We start from the raw sequence: 17,308 nt of genomic DNA, 5'->3' as shown, positions 1-17,308 counted from the left end.
TAAAAAAACCTGTAGGAAAATGGTGATTCTTGGCTGCCACCAGCCCGGGTTGGATGTGAACTGCAAACCACCTCAGATTGTCCCTTGTCACGGAGTTAAAGGATGGACTCCTGGTGTGGGCCTTTTCCAGGGAGTTCTCTCAGTGCTGCCAACCCAGAGCAGGGATATTTTAAATATGTATAAGCTGATGGAAAGCAGTCAGGAAAGGTTGATGAGTCCGTGTGTGAGAATTTGCTCTTCCTGAATTAATTGGGGTGGGAGATGAGGCAGACACACGGATCCTCTGCCTCTCAGAGCTCCTGGATGGAAAACACCCGGAGATTCATCCTGTGACACTTCCTCCCCTCGCTGGCCTGGCTGGGCTCTGGCTCTGCTGCTCCAGAGTCTGCTTTTCCTCTTTCTAGACACGTTTTTGTTATTTCTTTTGCTCTTGTTCATCCTGTTCCAGAAGTTTCCCTCTGTGTTTCCCTTTATTCAGCCCGGAGGTCCGAGGCCGTGCCAGCAGCTCCAGCTGCTCTGCAAACCAGCTCCAAGTGCCTGGGACGTGCTCTGGTGACCTGCAGCTTCTTGGGGAGATCTAGAGGTTCAGGACCACGAGTTCCTCTCCCAGATCCTCCTGGATGGATGGATCAGATGGAGACTCCTCCTCTTCCAGTGAGGGAGACCCACTCCAGCTCTTCTCCGATACCTTCTGCATCCAACCAGTGGTCCCAGTGTGGCATCTGAGCCCCAGTTCAGAGCTGCCAGGGGTTGGAGCCACCTGAAAACAATGGAAAAGGTGGTTCCTGCCTGGAATAAATCCCCCATTGCACCGGGCAGGTGAGATGGGCATCAGCCAGACTGGAATCTGCTTCCCGAGGCCTGAAAAGTTACCTGGCAAATCCAAGGGCATGGACACTGGGTGTGCTGGATTTCCTGGCTGGATGCTCATCACACACAGCCTGAGCAGATTCCTGGAGCTTCCCAAAGGCTTTCTGAAGGAATGACATCAATTGTAAATATTTAGCTCCTAACCCAAACCCTCTTGCCCTTTCCCTCACGTCACCAAGTGACCTTAGGGGCGTTTTGGGGGGGAGATTGGATTCTTTGCTCTCCCCAAATCTGAGTTTCTCCTATCAGGGCAGGTTCAGATGGTAGAAATATGACTTAAGAAATGTATATATGGGATTGTATATAATAATAAATTACTTAAGACATGGATATATGCATATACAGAAGGGGCTGGGCCAGCTGCCACCAGGCCCTGGGATGGGCTGGGATGCACTGGGATGTGAGGCAGTGGGAAGCCTGAAGGCTGTTCTGCCATTCCAGGAGCTCTCCTCGTAAAAGCATGGATTGAGACACCAACCTGCCCCCAGCACACCTCCCTCCTCCCCCACCTAAATCCTGTGAAAGAAAAACCCTGCTGTTTGCTCTGCAGATTCACCATGACCTTTCCCAGTCAGGGCTTTTCTTCCTTTCATTTTTAAGGAGTTTAAAGGAACACTTCAAATCTGAACAAAACCCGTTCCTTTTTAATTTGTCTGGTGGTTTTTTTCCCTCTGATTGACCTAAATTCAGTCTCCTCGTCACCCCTTGCCCCAGATTGATTTTTTTTTTTTTTACATGGCAATAAGCCAGAAAAGAAGGGGAAAAAAAAAAAGAGAGAAAATAAAAGCAAAAAAGAACGAGGAAAGCTATTCACAAAGCCTCATTTGTTGAATTTTCTCTGAGTAGACTGATCCCAGCTCTCCTGCTCAGCTCCTCTTTGTGCCCACACAATGAAGGTGAACTCTTCCCTGCTGGCATAATTGGCTACAATTAAGCTGTGGACAAGATATTTGGTTAACGATCCCCAGGAGACACAATTTGGGGGTTAGGGGAGATATTGTTTCCTGAGCTGGGCTATCATCCCCTTCTCTGTCTGCTCATTGAATGCCCCTGTCACCCGAGCACGGGCTGCCGCGGCTTTTCCCCCCTCCCTGGGCAGCTCTTCTGCATTTCATCCGAGGACCCCGGAGGGTTTTGCAGGTCAAGGTTAAGCGGGGACAGCCCAAAATTTGGGCCAGCTGAGCAACAGAGCCATTAACAGCATGGATGGGAGTGTGGCAGAGGAGATGGGGGGGAATGGCTTAAAAATCCAATCATAGAATCCCAGGATGTGCTGAGCTGGAAGGGACCCCCAAGGATCATGGAGTCCAACCCTCAGCCCTGCACAGGCCCAGCCCCAAGAGTCCCCCCCTGTGCCCCAGAGGATCAGCCAACCCCTCCTGCAGCTCTGGCAGCCTTGGGGCTGTGCCCACTGCCCTGGGGAGCCTGGGCAGTGCCCAACCAGCCTCTGGGGGAAGAACCTTTGCCTGAGATCCACCCTGAGCCTGCCCTGACACAGCTCCAGCCGTTCCCTGGCTGCTGTCCCTGCTCCCCCAGAGCAGAGCTCAGTCCCTGCCCCTCCTCTGCCCCTGCCCAGGAATTGGAACTGCACTGAGGTCTCCCCTCAGTCTCCTCTGCTCCAGCTGAACACACCAAGTGCCCTCAGTGTCCTCCCACGCCTTCAAATCCAGGCCCTTCCCCATCTCTTTGCCCTCCTTTGGACACTCTCCAATGGCTCAATCCCTTCCCTCCGTTGTGTCCCCCCAAACTGCCCCAATGTCGAGGTGAGGCCCCCCCAGGGCAGAGCAGAGCGGGACAATCCCCTCCCTGCTGCCCCAGGACAGGGTTGGCCCTCCTGGCTGCCAGGGCACTGCTGACTCCTGGCCAGCTCTCCATCACCCAGGACTCCAGGTTTCCCCAAACCAGGGGCTTTCCTGGTGTCTGGAGCCAGCTCTGCCTCCCATTAATGGCCCCACACCTGCACTGCTCCCAACCTGCTCTAGCACAGGTGAATCAGGAGAAAACCCATTTTCTCTGGAAAACCCATAGCCCTCATTTCCCACAGCTCCTCAGGTTGCTGAGTTGCTTCTCTTCATTGACCCACACGAGCAAATCAGATCATCTGCAAAAACTGAGCCAGGGGATGTTTCCAGCCTGTGAATCCATCAAGGAATGACCCACAGCCCACTGCACATTTGTGAATTAATTCCCCCCTCGGGAATCAGGTTTGCTCATGGCTGGGGTGGAAGTGGCCCTGCTGGGACACGAGTTGTCACCCTGTGTCAAAGGGTGTGTTTTGCAAAGATTTGAGGGGAAAGGGATCAAAACAACCACATGGGAACATCCTGTTCCACACCACGGGGGTTTAATGCTTCATTTCCCTCACTTATCACCTCTGTCTCCAGTGGATGCTCCAGAGCTCAACCTTTGGCTCAGCTGAACCCGAATTTGCATTGCTTTCCACCCACAGGCAGGTCTGACCTGGGAAAGGAGCTGCAGAGGTTGCTTTGGGAGGGAGACCTCTGCAAATCTGCAGCAAGTGGTGCGTGAGGTGGGGCTGGGAGGGACCCCAGGGGCTGGAGCACGTCCTGCTGCAGAGCCAGGCTGGAGCCAAGGAGAGCCAGCTCACCTCTCCCCCTGCAAGATCCAGGGCAGAGTCTCCTCGAAGCATCCCAGGGAAGCACCAAAACCCCTCTTTGGGCCCCATCCCCACAACTCAGTTTGCCCTCCCCCATCCAGGGCAGCTCCTCCTTGGCTGGGGCAGGGATTGCTCCTCCAGGAGCACGGGCTGACTGGGAGATGGCAGGAAAACCTCTCCCTCCTCCCCTCCTCCCCACCTCATGCTGCTCACAGCCAACACCCCCCCAGCCCCTGTGCTGGGCCTGCTCTACTATAGACAGTAAAATCTATAAAAACTATGCTTAGCCATGATTGTCCCAAAATACTCAGATACCCTCTCAGTTCCAGACAACTGAGTGAGAGGATCTCCCTAAAACGAACTGAGGAACAGCTGAATGTACCTGGAAGCTGTTAAACAGTGTATATTTGAAGAAAACCTGATGGACACTGATAATTCAATGCCAGCAGCCGTTAACTTCAGGATATTACCATACTGATAACCTATTAATAAAACCCAGGAGTGAAGAAAGATCTGTTCTATTTGTAAATATCCCTGTGTTATATCACACAATAAAAATCATTCTCTGTTTTTTGCTTATATTTTTCTTGCTGTAGATACTGAAATATCATCCAAGTTGCCAAACATCAGAGACCTGAGTATATCCATAAATCAAAAGGTAGGGAAAGAACTATTTAATAAGCAGACATAGTAAAAAGATTCTAGGGTCTAGCAGAGACTACTAATTAAGGTGCCATTGTCACTCGAATTAAACTCCTATATACTCTGGTGCACAAACATTCAGATTTTAGCATTGAGGAGATGCTGATTTCCCACGTGGGAAAGGGCTGAGTGGAGTGCTGGAGAGCAGGGGAGGCAGCAAGGCCTCCCCCAGACATTAAATCTCCTGGGCAGGTCACAACCAGGAGGTCACTGCAGGCACAGGCTGTAAAACCCTCTGCCCTGGCCGGGGCTGGGTGGGAACCTCGACAGCTTTGCCCCCTGCAAACAGCCCCAGACAAACAATCCCTGCTCGCCCAGAGCCCACTCCTGGGAATTCTGGGGTTTTTTAGGGCATGTTTCCATTTCTATCCCTTGACCTTTCAACTGAGTGAGCTCTGGTGCTTCCACAACCCTGGGCAGGGCTCCCAGCACTGCCCTGCTCCCAACACCCAGCACTGGGGGAGAAAACTCCCCCTGAGAGGGCGAGGGAGGCCGGGCTGGGAGCACTGAGCTCTTCCCTGGCTCCTCCATAAATCAGGGCTGCTTGAAAAAACCCCTGACAAGCCCATTGAGCAGGGGCAGCTCGGGTTTGGGCTAAATAAACATTCCTGTCTCCATGGAGAGTGTCACACTGTGCTCATAAAATGTCTGGGTGAAGCTCTGAGCCGGCTGTAAATTTGGGGAGGGCTGCTCAACAGGCTTGGTTTATTATAATAAATGGAGTTGGCCATGTTTTATTTTTTTTTTCAGTCCCCTCTGAATTGCTCTCCAGGAAAAGAGAGGTTGGAGAGGCTGTGCCTTTGTCTGGCTGCATCAAGGGTTCAAAAAAATGTGTGGATGTGGCACTTGGGGTCAGGGGTGGCCTTGGGGAGGGTTGGACTCTTGACTCAGCCCCACAAACAAGGACATTTTGGTCTTGGCCAGGCAGCTCAGAGCGATTTGTTTCAATCCCAATTCATTATCCACGATTTCCTGCCTGAAAAAAAACCCCAACAAACCCAGGAAATAAAACACACACTCAGCACAAAACCTGTCAGAAAAAAAGGGATTTATTCCCCCAAAATGATGTATTTTCACAAGGTCAGGCAGAGCACACCTGACTCTCCCCCCAGTCTGTGGGATGATGATTTTAGAGGGTTTTTCCAACCCTTTGTGCCTCAGTTTTTCCCCATCTGTGGTGGAAGGAGCACAACAAACCCTCCAAGGAGGATCAGAGAGCATCCATTACCACGTGGAGCCATTGGATAAAGAAAAAGATCCCTCTTCCAAGTGATCCTGATGGTGGGAATGGTTCACACATCACCTGGGATGGGTTTTAGGGGGAGCTCTTGGCCAGGGAAGGGGTTGCTGAGCCAATTCCAAAGCCTGGTGTGCAGCCTGCCCACCTCGGCAGGGAGGGAAAGGAACACTCTGGGATTCCTGGAGTGAGGTCTGGAGGGAATTTTAGCCCAGATTAATGGCCACACCCAGGCCCAGGGAAGATGGGGGTGCTGTTCCTGGGGTGCTGGGAGGAGCAGGATTCTGGGGGAGCTCCTTCCCCACAGCAGGCTGGGTTGTGCCAGGAGCCTGAGCTGGGCCAGGGTGGGCAGGTGGCTGTGGTATGGGCAGAGCTGTCAAATTCAGCTGCACAATCACATTTTATGTTACGTTATTTTATTTTATATTATTTTATTTTATGTTATTTTATTTTATTTCTTTTATTATCTCCGCACAGGCAACTCAGGGTGGGAGGCAGCTCAGCAGGGAGCTCGGTCACCACTGCCAACCCAGTTCTTCAGCCCTGTCTTCAGCAGGGACAACTGTCATCTTCCCTCCCAGCACCTTCCCAGCTCCCAGCACCCTTGGATGAGGGGCAGGTGAAGAGCAGGGTGCTCAGGCCCACCCTGGGCTGAGGAGAGGGTGGTGCCTTCTCCAGAGGCTGTGGGAGCTCAGCTGCATCTCTCCACATCCTTCCTGCACCTCAGGGACACCTCGGGCTGCTCCAGTGCTGCAGGACCAGCACCTTTTTGTCTCCCAGGGATTCCCACATCTTGTTTTTTCCCTCCTGGCTGCACCTTCCCCCTGGGCTGGGGGAGTCCCTTGGCCTGACAAAGGCACGTTTTTGAGTCCAAGCTTGAAAGGTGAGAGGCAAACCCGAGATCCTACGTGGGCTCTCACCCCGCTGAGATGGAGACGTGGTGGGTGGGCAAAGACTCCATGAGCAGGACAAGCCAGGGGCCAGGATCTGACTCTCCCAGTTCCCAGGAGGTGGAAAGCATCCCAGAGAAGCCAGCCTGGAATAACTGAGCTCCTCCTTTGCCAGAACCAGCGGCTTCCTCTCAGCTTCCTGAGGGTGCCACGAGGTCTGGATTGCACCCAGATGGAAGCACTGCTCGGGCTGACAAGTCCCAGACACAACTGGCTTAGGCAAAACCAACAGCCAACATCCCCAAAAGCTGCAGAACTGAAGGCTGAGCCCTCAGAGCTCCACGGATTCATTCCACGGAATATTCTGAGCTGGGAGGGCCCCACGAGGTCCAGGGGTCGGAGTTTCACCGATTCTTTTTCACGGAATATTCTGAGCTGGGAGGGACCCACAGGGTTCAGTGATCACAGATTCTTTTTCACAGAATATTCTGAGCTGGGAGGGACCCACGAGGTCCATCAGGGGCTGTCCCACCAGCCTCGTGCTGCTGGTGGCAAATCAACCACGACTTGGAATTAATGACCCCTCTGGGGACGGGCCAGGCTGAGCCAGAAGCAGGTCTGGAGCTGAAAGGCAGCTCTGTGCAGGGCCAGGGGGAAGGGGGAGTGTTCTGGCAGAGGACAGCACCAGGGGACGTGTGCTGGCTGCAGCACGGCCTGGAATGCTGAGCAGAGCGGAGATTCCAAAGGTATTGGCAAGGAAAACACCTCCAAAGCTTTGCCCCCCTGGCACGGGGGTGGGTGGCAGGATGCAGAGCAGGGCAGCTCTGACAGCACCCCCTGCCTGGCAGGGTCCCCACGGGGCAGGGACACTTGGGACTGGGCATGGGGGGATGCCCTGGGCAGCTGTGCCAGGTCTGGATAACCCTTTCAGGGAAGAAATTCTCCCTAATACCCAACCTAAAGCTCTCCTGATGCCCCTTGAGGCCATTTCCTTGTCCTGTCCCTTGTCCCATCCCCAGCTGGGTGGCCCTGCCCTCTCCCCAGCCCTCTCAAGGTTCCTGATTGCACTTGTGCCTCACCAGGAGCTTCATCCAAAGCAACAGTCCCACTATTTTTGGGAGCACCTTTGGGATCCACAGGGCTCCTTGGGGTGTCCCAGGCCAGCTCTGGGCACTCTTTGGGTGCTCCAGGGCAGGGAGAAGTGGAGCCAGAGGGACAGTGCAAAACTGCAACACAACCTGCAACACCTGCAGCCCCCCCTCTCTGGGCTTGTCACCCCTCCCGAGCCGAGCAGCAGATGATCACCAGTATAACCCCCAGTTTAACCCCCCTGTGCTGAATTCAGCACCATGTTTGCAGCAAAAATAGCTCTGCCTGGCTTGCAGGAGCAGCTGGATCCATCCTTTGGCTCCAGAGCTCCAGCCAGCCCTGCAGGAATGGCTTTGAGGTGGGACTGGGGGGATTCCCAGCAGCTCCTGGACATAGGTGGGATCTCTGCAGGTTGAGAAACACAGAATCCCACCAGGTTTTGCTTGGAAGGGACCTTAAAACCCATCCCATCCCATGGGCAGAGACACCTTCCACCAGCCCAGGGAGCTCAGAGCCACATCCAGCCTGGCCTTGGACAATTCCAGCAAAAATCCCCCCATTCCCACTAAACCACATCATGGAGTGCCACATCCAAGTGTTGTTTTAGCACTTCCAAGGATGGTGACTTGGATAAAACCCACTTGGCTCTTTCCAACGGGGTCCCAAATTTCCCCCTGTTTGAGCTTTGTGCCCCCCCAGGGGTTCTGTGTGCACACAACGACTTTATTCCAGATCATGGAATCCTGGAATGGTTTGGGTGGGAAGGGACCTTAAAAATCACCTCGTTCCAGCCCCTGCCATGGGCAGGGACACCTTCCAGGGCCCAGGCTGCTCAGAGCCACATCCAACCTGGCCTTGGGCACTTCCAGGGCTGGGGCAGCCACAGCTTCTCTGGGAAATCCATTCCAGGGCCTCCCCACCCTCCCAGGGAAGAATTAAGAATAATTGCTGTGCTGTTCCAATTACAACAACGTGGCAAAAAAATAATGTTTTATACATAGGAGGTGCATAACTCTTCATTTGCTTGGGTGGCATTTTTCCAAACCAGAGCCATAATCCTGTATTACAATTCCTGTTTGTATCTGCACCCCAGACATTCCCCTCTCCCTGAGCTGCCAGGCAGAGCTGAGAGGAGGAAGCTGCTTATTTCCAAATTCCTGAAGAAGTCCAGGCTTTGGAAGCAGCTCTCAGGCTGCTGATGCTTTTATAGGTTGGAAAAAGGGGGGAGGTGGGAGAGAGGGAGGGAAGAGGTTGTGCTTTTAATAATGAAGCTCGTGCGAGTCAAAAATCAGCATCAGAAGAGGCAGAGAAAAATTAATTTTGTGTTTATAATCTATTCTTACATAGTCAACATTTCACACAGTGGTAAATGCATTTTGCAAGGTGTGTTCAGCTACTGATGGCAAAACTCCGGCAGGAAGGGAGTGGAAAATACCCAGATTTCACCCCTTTTTAAAAATTTTTGGGTTTTTTTTCTGATAAAGAAAAATATGTGTGTTTGGGGTGTTCTATTTTGATCAAACTGCAAGGGGGTGTGAGCTCCCAGAAGGCCCAGTCCCTTCCCTTCCCAAACCTTCCCAAACCTTCCCTTCCCTTCCCTTCCCAAACCTTCCCTTCCCAAACCTTCTCTTTCTCTTTTCCTTTCCCTTCCCTTTTCTTTTCCCTTCCCAAAACTTCCCAAAACCTTCCCTTCCCAAACCTTTCCCTTGCCTTCCCTTTTGCTTTTTCCCCTTTCCTTCCTTCCTTCCTTCCTCTTCCTCTCTCTTTTTCTCTTTCCTTTCTTTCCTTTCCTTTCCTTTCTTTTCTTCCTTTCTTTCTTTTTTTGGAGCTCTCAGACCAAAGGCAAAAGTGTCTCCAGGCATTCCATGACCCAAAGATGCTCCAGGAAGACTCAGAAAACCCGAGGCTGCTGTGACAGGACAAGAGGGAATGATTTTGAACCAAAGGGGAGAGATTTAGATCACATAAAGGAAGGGGGGGTTCGAACACTGGAACAAGTTGCTGCCCCATCCCTGGAAGTGTCCAAGACCAGGTTGGATGGGGTTTGGAGCAACCTGGGCTAGTGGAAGGTGCCCCTACCCATGGCAGGGGGTGGCACTGGATGGGCTTTAAGGTCCCTTCCAACCCAAACTGTTCCATGGTCCATGAAGGAATTAAATCCCCCAGCCCAGGCAGCAGAGCTTGTCCTGCAGGTAATGGAAAGGTGGTTTCAGCCCTGTAAATTGAGCTGATGGATGCAAATCCTCTTGGGAAACGGGCTGAGACCCCCAAAAAAGCCAAAGGTGACAACGAAACCAGGAACATCCAATCTCCAGGGCCCATCCCTGCGTGCCCAGCAAGGCGCTGGCTCCTGCTTTCCACTCATTATTCCAAAGTTTGCCCATCTCTGGGACAACTGGCTGCTGGGCAGACCATGAGCAAAACCAGGAAGGGAGACCTGGATTCCAGAGGGAATCAGAGCTGCCTGTAAGGTGGACTCTCCTCCTGCTGGAGAGGGACTTTGGACAAGGGCAGAGTGACAGGACAAGGGGGGTTGGGATTAAACTAAAGAGAAAAGGTTTCGATGGGACATTCTGAGAAAATCCTTCCCGGGGAGGGTGGGGAGGCCCTGGCCCAGGTTGCCCAGAGAAGCTGTGGCTGCCCCTGGAATCCCTGGAAGTGTCCAAGGCCAGGTTGGATGGGTTTTGGAGCAACCTGGGCTGGTGGAAGGTGTCCCTGCCCGTGGCAGGGGGTGGATTGAGATGCTCTTCAAGGTCCCCTTCCAACCCAAACCATTCCATGATTCCATGCAGGTATGAAATCACCCAGCCCAGGCAGCAGAGCTTGACCTGCAACCAGTTCAGGATGTGATTCCCAGAGATCCCATGGATAGGGATGGGATCCTACACCCTCTGGACTCAGTTTGGAAGCAGCACCAGCAGGACTCCCATCACCCCGTGCCCTCAGGAGCTGCCTCCCCACTGTCCCTGCTCTTCCCTGCTCCTGGAAAAAGGGAATTAAATTCCACTGTGTGGCCATAACTAATGGACTGTGTTGCCCCCCTTTAGCCCTCAGTTTCCACATAATTAGCTGATTTTGAATTATTTATGCTGTGAATTTTCCAATAAATAATGTAATAAAGGCATCTCAATTATTTACCCTGTTACGAAGCTGCCTCGATGGCCAGGCAAATATTCCCATGAATCATTGATTTTATGAATTTTGCAATATTAAGGGGGAAAAAAAAAATTATAAATGATCCACTTTCTAAGGCTCTAAATTATTCTTTCATTTCTGCAGCCTTGCATTCTGCTTTGGGGAATCCTCCCTGGGCTTCTGTCTTCTAAGAAATTCTGTAATACATTTGGAAAACTGTGATTATTTTTAGCATGAAAGTTGTTCTGTAGAGCTTGATAACCACATTTCAGTGGAATAAATGGGAGTTCAGGTCAGGAGTGAACAGCAAATGGTTACTTTATCTCACCAGGGGACTCCAGGAGATCACATTCTGCCGGGTTGGGAACTGTAAAATGTGAATATTGTTTGCTTAGAGCATGGCAAGGTGTGTTTCCCCTGCAGACTCTCAGGTGGGAATGGGAGATTTAAGGTAAAATGGGAGTGTTTTGTTGATGGCATTGAATTACCATGAACAAAACAGGCAGAGAGAAAGCTGGGGATCCACATTTGAGGTCCAGATGTGCCTCCAGCAGGAAGAGTCTTGAAATTCCAAATATTTGCAGGCTCAGGGAGCATCTCTGAAGCCATGGAGAGGAGGGAAAAGCAGAGGAGATGCTTCTCCACCCCTTGCACAGCCCTAAAACCCGGACAAGAACACCTTGGAGGACGTGGGAAGGGTTTCCCCACAACCTTCCCTGCCTTCTCCTGGTGGGAACACCAGGAATGAGGCTCCTGCCTGGAAGTGAATCCTGGTGGGCCCCTGGGGAGGATAAACCTGGGAGCAGAGGGTTCCTGTGCTGGGGTGGCTTGGGCTGGAGAGCAGAGATTCTGGAGTCACAGAATCATGGAATCCTGGAAGAATTAAGGTTGGAAAAGCCCTGTGAGCTCACAGAGTCCAACTGCTGCCCCAGCAGTGCCAAGCCCAGCTCTAACCCACCTCCCTGGGAGCAGCTCAGGGAAAATCCCGACTTTCCTGGGCCCTTTCAGGCTGCTGGGATGGTGACACAGGCAAATCCTGCAAATCCTGGGCAGGAGAAGGGAGAAATGACAGATAATAAATGATAATAAATGATATAACAGATGAAAGGAAGCGACTGAAGGATGTCAGGGGCTCACTGATGTCTGTCTGTCTGTCTGTCTGAACTGGAACAAGTTCCAGGGGGTAAATCCTGGCTGCTGCCCTTCCCTGGCTTCCCATCTGCCCCGGGCTCTGGCTGTGCACACTGAGGGAAGCTGTGTGTGTGTGGCACTGCTCTGGCTCCAGTGCCAGCAATGTCCCCTGGCAAGGAAGGTGCCCAGCTTTGTTCTGCTCAGGGATATCTGGGAGACACTCGGAGGAGAGGGATGTGAATGGCCTGAAAACCAACTGGCAGCTGAGCGAGATGGAGCCTCAAAGGAGCTTTTGAGGGAGCTGCTGCATTCCAACCTCCCCTCCAGAGCTCTGGCACAAAGGGGCTTTTCTCTGTGCTTTCCTCTGCTTTCCTCTCACTCTCCTGGTGCTTGTGGGGCTGAGTCTGTGCAGGGCTGGCCCTGGGCACAGGGTGGGCTCTCCTGGGTCCTTGTTCTGCCCTTCACCCAAGTAGACCCTTGTGACTGTGCCCACAGAGAATCCAGATTGGGTTGGGTTGGAAGGGACCTTAAAGCCCATCCAGTGCCACCCCCTGCCACGGGCTGGGACACCTTCCACTAGCCCAGGTTGCTCCAACCTGCCCTTGGACACTCCCAGGGATGGGGCAGCCACAGCTTCTCTGGCAATTCCATCCCAGCCCCTCCCCACCCTCCCAGGGGAGAATCCCTTCCCAATATCCCATCTAAACCCACTCCCTGGCAGTTTAAATCCATTAAACTGACAGTTGAACCCCAAGTCTTGCAGCTGCCTCTGGGCTGGAGCTGCTGAGGGTCTGAGACCCCCCCGTGCTGCTGGTGGGACAGAGCTGGAGCTGCCAGAGATGGGCAAGGACATGGAATGGGTTGGGGTGGAAGGGACCCTGAAGATCATCCAGTTCCACCCCCTGCCATGGGCAGGGACACCTCCCACCAGCCCGGGTTGCTCCAACCTGCCCTTGGACACTTCCAGGGATCCAGAGGCAGCCACAGCTTCTCTGGGCAACCTGTGCCAGGGCCTCCCCACCCTCATGGTAAAAAAATCCCTGAATGACGCCGGACAAAAATTAAAACAGATTTATCTGCGAAACCAGATAACTGCTTATGCTTTCCCTCTCTCCCAAGCCTTTCCCCCTCCTGGCTGATGCTGCAGAGGGATCTCAGCAAGCTCTGGTTGCTCCCTCCCTTTCTCAGGCTCCTGGCACGTTTGGAAGGGGTCAGTCTGTCCCCAAGGAACAACTCTCCCAAAAAAAAGCTGCTGGCAGCCGGGTCACAGCTCCCTCCACCTGCACAGAAAACCTCTCTCACAAAATCCTGGAGGAGAGCCCTAGAGAAGCCTCTCTGTGCTTTAAGAGTGGCTTTGCTCTGAGAGAAGATACAACCCAAAATATCAGAGAAGAGCAGGGAGGCCTCAGTCCTGAAACAAGGCAGGTCTCAGCATTCCAAGGATTCAAGAATCATAAAAATCATTGAATCCCAGAATGGTTTGGGGAGAAGAGACCTTAAAGATCACCTCATTCCACCCCCTGCCATGGGCTGGGACACCTTCCAATAGCCCAGGTTGCTCCAAGCCCCATCCTTGAACACTTCCAGGGAAGTGGGGAAGTTTTCAGACACTGGGACAGCCAGAGCAGGTTCCTGATCACACCCTGAGGCCACTTCCAGCCTTTCCTTTCTGTCTCCTCCTCACCTTCCACACCAAAGACCTACAAGAACCCCCCACTCAACACTCTGCCTCCCCTTCCTAAGAGTGTTTAGGCCAGGCTCACACTGCAGGGGGAGCAGGGGGGGTCCTCTGTCAGGCTCCTTCTCTCCTCTGCAGCTCCCCAGGCTCACACTGCAGCCCTGCTGTGAGAAGGAGGGGCTGATGGGTCCGGCTCAGGGACCACGGGCAGCTTTTCCAGCTGATCCCTGCTGCCCTCTTTGCTGTCAGAGACAGGCTGACATGATTACACGGCCAAGGCACCGTGGCCTCCTCTCTGCACAACAAGAGGGGTCATTTTGCCAGTCAAGCCGTGCTGACAGCAGAAAGCAGCCCAGGGGACACGGGTCGGGTGCAGGCAGGAAGGGTCCATCCGTGGGAATCCCACCGACAGCTCCCTTTCCAGGAACATCCACCCCACTGGCCAGAAAGAAGCAAAACTGGTGTGAATTCAACAGCCAAAAAGAGAAAGGACAAGACCTGCTCCAAGGACAGCCCAGCCCAGCGTGTCCCCTCTCCCACAGCAGCCAAACAGGAGTGTGGAGAGCACCACGTGTAGGGACGGTTTTCCAGTTTGTCACCAGTCCAGACTCTGGATTTGGACTTTAGAAACAGATTAAAAATGCAGATAGAGGCAGATCCTGGAGCAGCTGAATGTCAGCCCTCTAGGTCTTTATTTAAAATCAACTCCAGCTTCGTTTCAATGTCGTCCTCGGGCTGGGGCTTAGCAACCATTTCCACTTGTACAAACAAGTGTATCCATATTTATGCCACCCCAACAGGAAACAAAAAGTCATCAATAAAGCATCTCATTTCTCCAGCTGGAGCAGCAACACGAGGAGCAACAGCAGGCACTGGAAGAGCACCTCCCTGAGGCTTTGGGATACAGAGCATCCAGCCTGGAGAAAGACACTCTGAACGATGGCATCCTTGGGAATGTTTCCCACACCATCCTTGGGAATGTTTCCCACACCATCCTTGGGAATGTTTCCCACACCATCCTTGGGAATGTTTCCCACACCATCCTTGTAGCTGTTTTCCACGCAGTGCCCGGGATGGATCCCGACATGGATGTTTGATCCCGAGGTCTGAGCTGGGTTCCAACGAGCCTGGGAAGCCTGGGGAGCTGCAGAGGAGAGAAGGAGCCTGACAGAGGACCCCCCCTGCTCCCCCTGCAGTGTGAGCCTGGCCTAAACACTCTTAGGAAGGGGAGGCAGAGTGTTGAGTGGGGGGTTCTTGTAGGTCTTTGGTGTGGAAGGTGAGGAGGAGACAGAAAGGAATGGCTGGAAGTGGCCTCAGGGTGTGATCAGGAACCTGCTCTGGCTGTCCCAGTGTCTGAAAACTTCCCCACTTCCCTGGAAGTGTTCAAGGATGGGGCTTGGAGCAACCTGGGCTAGTGGAAGGTGTCCCAGCCCAGGGCAGGGGGTGGGATGAGATGAGCTTTGAGGTCCCTTCACACCCTGGGACAGCAGCTCAACAGCAGCATATCCAAGAGCTCCCCCTGAGCTCCCATCAGGCAGAATCCCGAGGATCCACGTGGATATCCCTGGAAGGGGCACCGAGGTCCTGCTGCTGTTGCTCTGGGGTCTGAGCTCTGGCAAAGGGGCCAAAGGGCTGCTGCCACAGGAGCAGCTGATGTGCACACGCTCTCCGGGCACAAATCCCAGTTTCCAGGGAGGAGGGAACAGGCTGGGTGGTGCAGGCAGAGCAGAGATCAGCTTTTCCAGCTTTCAGGATCATCTCTGCTCTCCTCCTGATCTTTGCAGTACATTTTTCAGGGCTGGGAACCAGCCAGGTCCTTGTCCTTCAAGTGGGCCAGGGATTGCTCCCCAGCTCAGCTGGGGAAGAGGATCTGTATCGAGAGCTCTTGAGACCCCAGTTCCTCCTGCAGATCTTTTCCCTGACCCCGAGTTTGGGCCGTGTCGTCCCGATGGATCTGGGCTCCTCTGCCCAGGCTGATTTGGGCTGCTGGGAAGCATTTCAGGTGCCCCACTGCCCCATCTCACGAGGGTGTTGCTGCAGCTTTTCCTTTCCTCTTCCCTCCCATCAAATATTAGATTTTATGGGATATTGCCTGGCAGGAAAACACCATTTCTGCTACACAGAATCCCAAAATGGGTTGGAAGGGTCCTTAAAGTTCCTCATTCCACCCCCTGCCATGGGCAGGGACACCTCCCACCAGCCCAGGTTGCTCCAACCTGGCCTTGGACACTTCCAGGGATCCAGGGGCAGCCACAGCTTCTCTCGGCAACCTGTGCCAGGGCCTGCCCACCCTCAGTGTAAAAAATCTCTTCCTTCTATCACCTAAATCAATCTCCTGGAGTTTAAAACCACCCCCTCTGTTGTCACAACAGCTCCTCCTCTCTGCCCCCACAAAAGCAGGACAGACCCTGCTCAGACTGAGATCTCAGGGAACAAAGACGATTTTTTCCCACTGATTCCTGCAGCTCCAGATCTTCATTAGGACTCCAGTTTCTGGGATAATTGAGTTACAGCCTAATGCACTGAATGCAGGATCCTGGACTCCAGTTCAAGTGGGATATCACAATGCATTAGGCATTTCTCCTCAGACAAATAACTGCACAAGATGGGTTCCCATTATTTGTGCCTGCCCTCACGCAGGAATTGCCTAGGAGAGCATTGCATTGTGTTTTAATTCAATAAACAAATGTATAACGATATTTTCTGGGAACCATCCTGCAGAAAGGAGCAGAGATTCCCCTCCCTGCTCCTAAACTCCAGCACTGGTAAAAAAATACCCAGAAAAAGGGTGGTTTTAGTCCAGGATTCGAGGTGAGAAAACAGATTTCTCCTCACTCTCTGCCTGAGCAGCAGTTCTGGGTTAAGCCCAGCAAGTCCCACTGATTTGGGATCCTCTCTTTGGGTCCAAGTGTTTGCCCCAGGGAGGCCCCCATGAGAATGGGGCCCCCAGCTCTGGGCAGGGGGTATTTCCAGCAGAACAACCCCTGATCAAGATCAGGAAGAGGCAACAATTCCTCCCCCAGGAGAAGTGAATTAATCCTGCAGCTCAAACCACAGCTCTGAACACTCCAGACACGGCTTGTGCTTTATGGAGGGAGAAGATCCTTTATGGACATCCAGAGATTTCGGCAGCAGGAGCAGCTGCCAGAGGCATTCCTTAAACCTGGGAATAACCCAGTCCCCACCATCCCCTTCCTGTGGCATCGTATCCATGAGCATCTGTCCCTTGGCTGAGCAGGGACGGTCCTGCCTGGCCTTGAACAGGAAAGGATTCCGGGGATCCCGGGGAAAACTGGGTCGTGTTTCACTTGAAATCTCAGATTCTGGGGTCTCCTGGAGAAAAGCCACACTGGGCACTCCAGGTCTGCCCTTCCCTGCTTCACACAGGAGCTGCTGTGGAATGGCCTGGAGGGGATGGGAAATCCCCCCTGGAACAGCAAGAGGGGCTTTAACCCCCCGTCCCCCCGAGCTGCCCGTGATCCCCCAGGGCTGCCTGTGACTCCTCAAGAGCTGCCTGTGCTCCCCCCAAGCTGCCTGTAACCCCTCAAGAGCTGCCTGTGGTCACCCCAGAGCTGCCTGTGACCCCCCTGAGCTGCTTGTGATCCCCCAGAGCTGCCTGTGACCTCTCCAGAGCTGCCTGTGACCCCCTCAAGAGCTGCCTGTGACCCCCCAGAGCTGCCTGTGACCCCCTCGAGCTGCCTGTGACCTCTCCAGAGCTGCCTGTGACACCCCCAAAGCTGTCTGTGACCCCCCCCAGCTGCCTGTGAGCCCCCCAAAGCTGTCTGTGACCCCCCCAAGCTGTCTGTAACCCCCTCAAGCTGTCTGTGACCCCCCCCGACCTCCCTGTGACCCCCCCCGAGCTGTCTGCAAAGCATTTCCAGCTGAGTGACACCAAGGTAAGGGAACTGCAGCCTCGGGGTGGGGGGGGGTTCCCACATGCTTTCAACCCCTACCAAAGG

At 53.4% G+C, this 17,308-nt stretch overlaps 1 long non-coding RNA gene across 1 annotated transcript; it reads right to left on the bottom strand.

The window, feature by feature from the left end:
- Positions 1 to 10,652: 10,652 nt before the first annotated feature.
- LOC114002899 lies at positions 10,653 to 11,291 on the bottom strand. Its single transcript, XR_003546046.2, has 3 exons — positions 11,029 to 11,291; positions 10,869 to 10,907; positions 10,653 to 10,737 (listed from the first exon to the last, which is right to left on the bottom strand). It is a non-coding gene; the product is annotated as an uncharacterized LOC114002899 (long non-coding RNA).
- Positions 11,292 to 17,308: the final 6,017 nt, after the last annotated feature.

Source organism: Pipra filicauda, unplaced genomic scaffold (assembly GCF_003945595.2).
Source record: "Pipra filicauda isolate LSUMZ 115617 unplaced genomic scaffold, ASM394559v2 scaffold664_size391380_pilon, whole genome shotgun sequence".
Taxonomy (NCBI): Eukaryota; Metazoa; Chordata; class Aves; order Passeriformes; family Pipridae; genus Pipra; species Pipra filicauda.
Note: the sequence above shows the minus strand (reverse complement) of the source record. Positions and strands in the feature narration are given on the sequence as shown.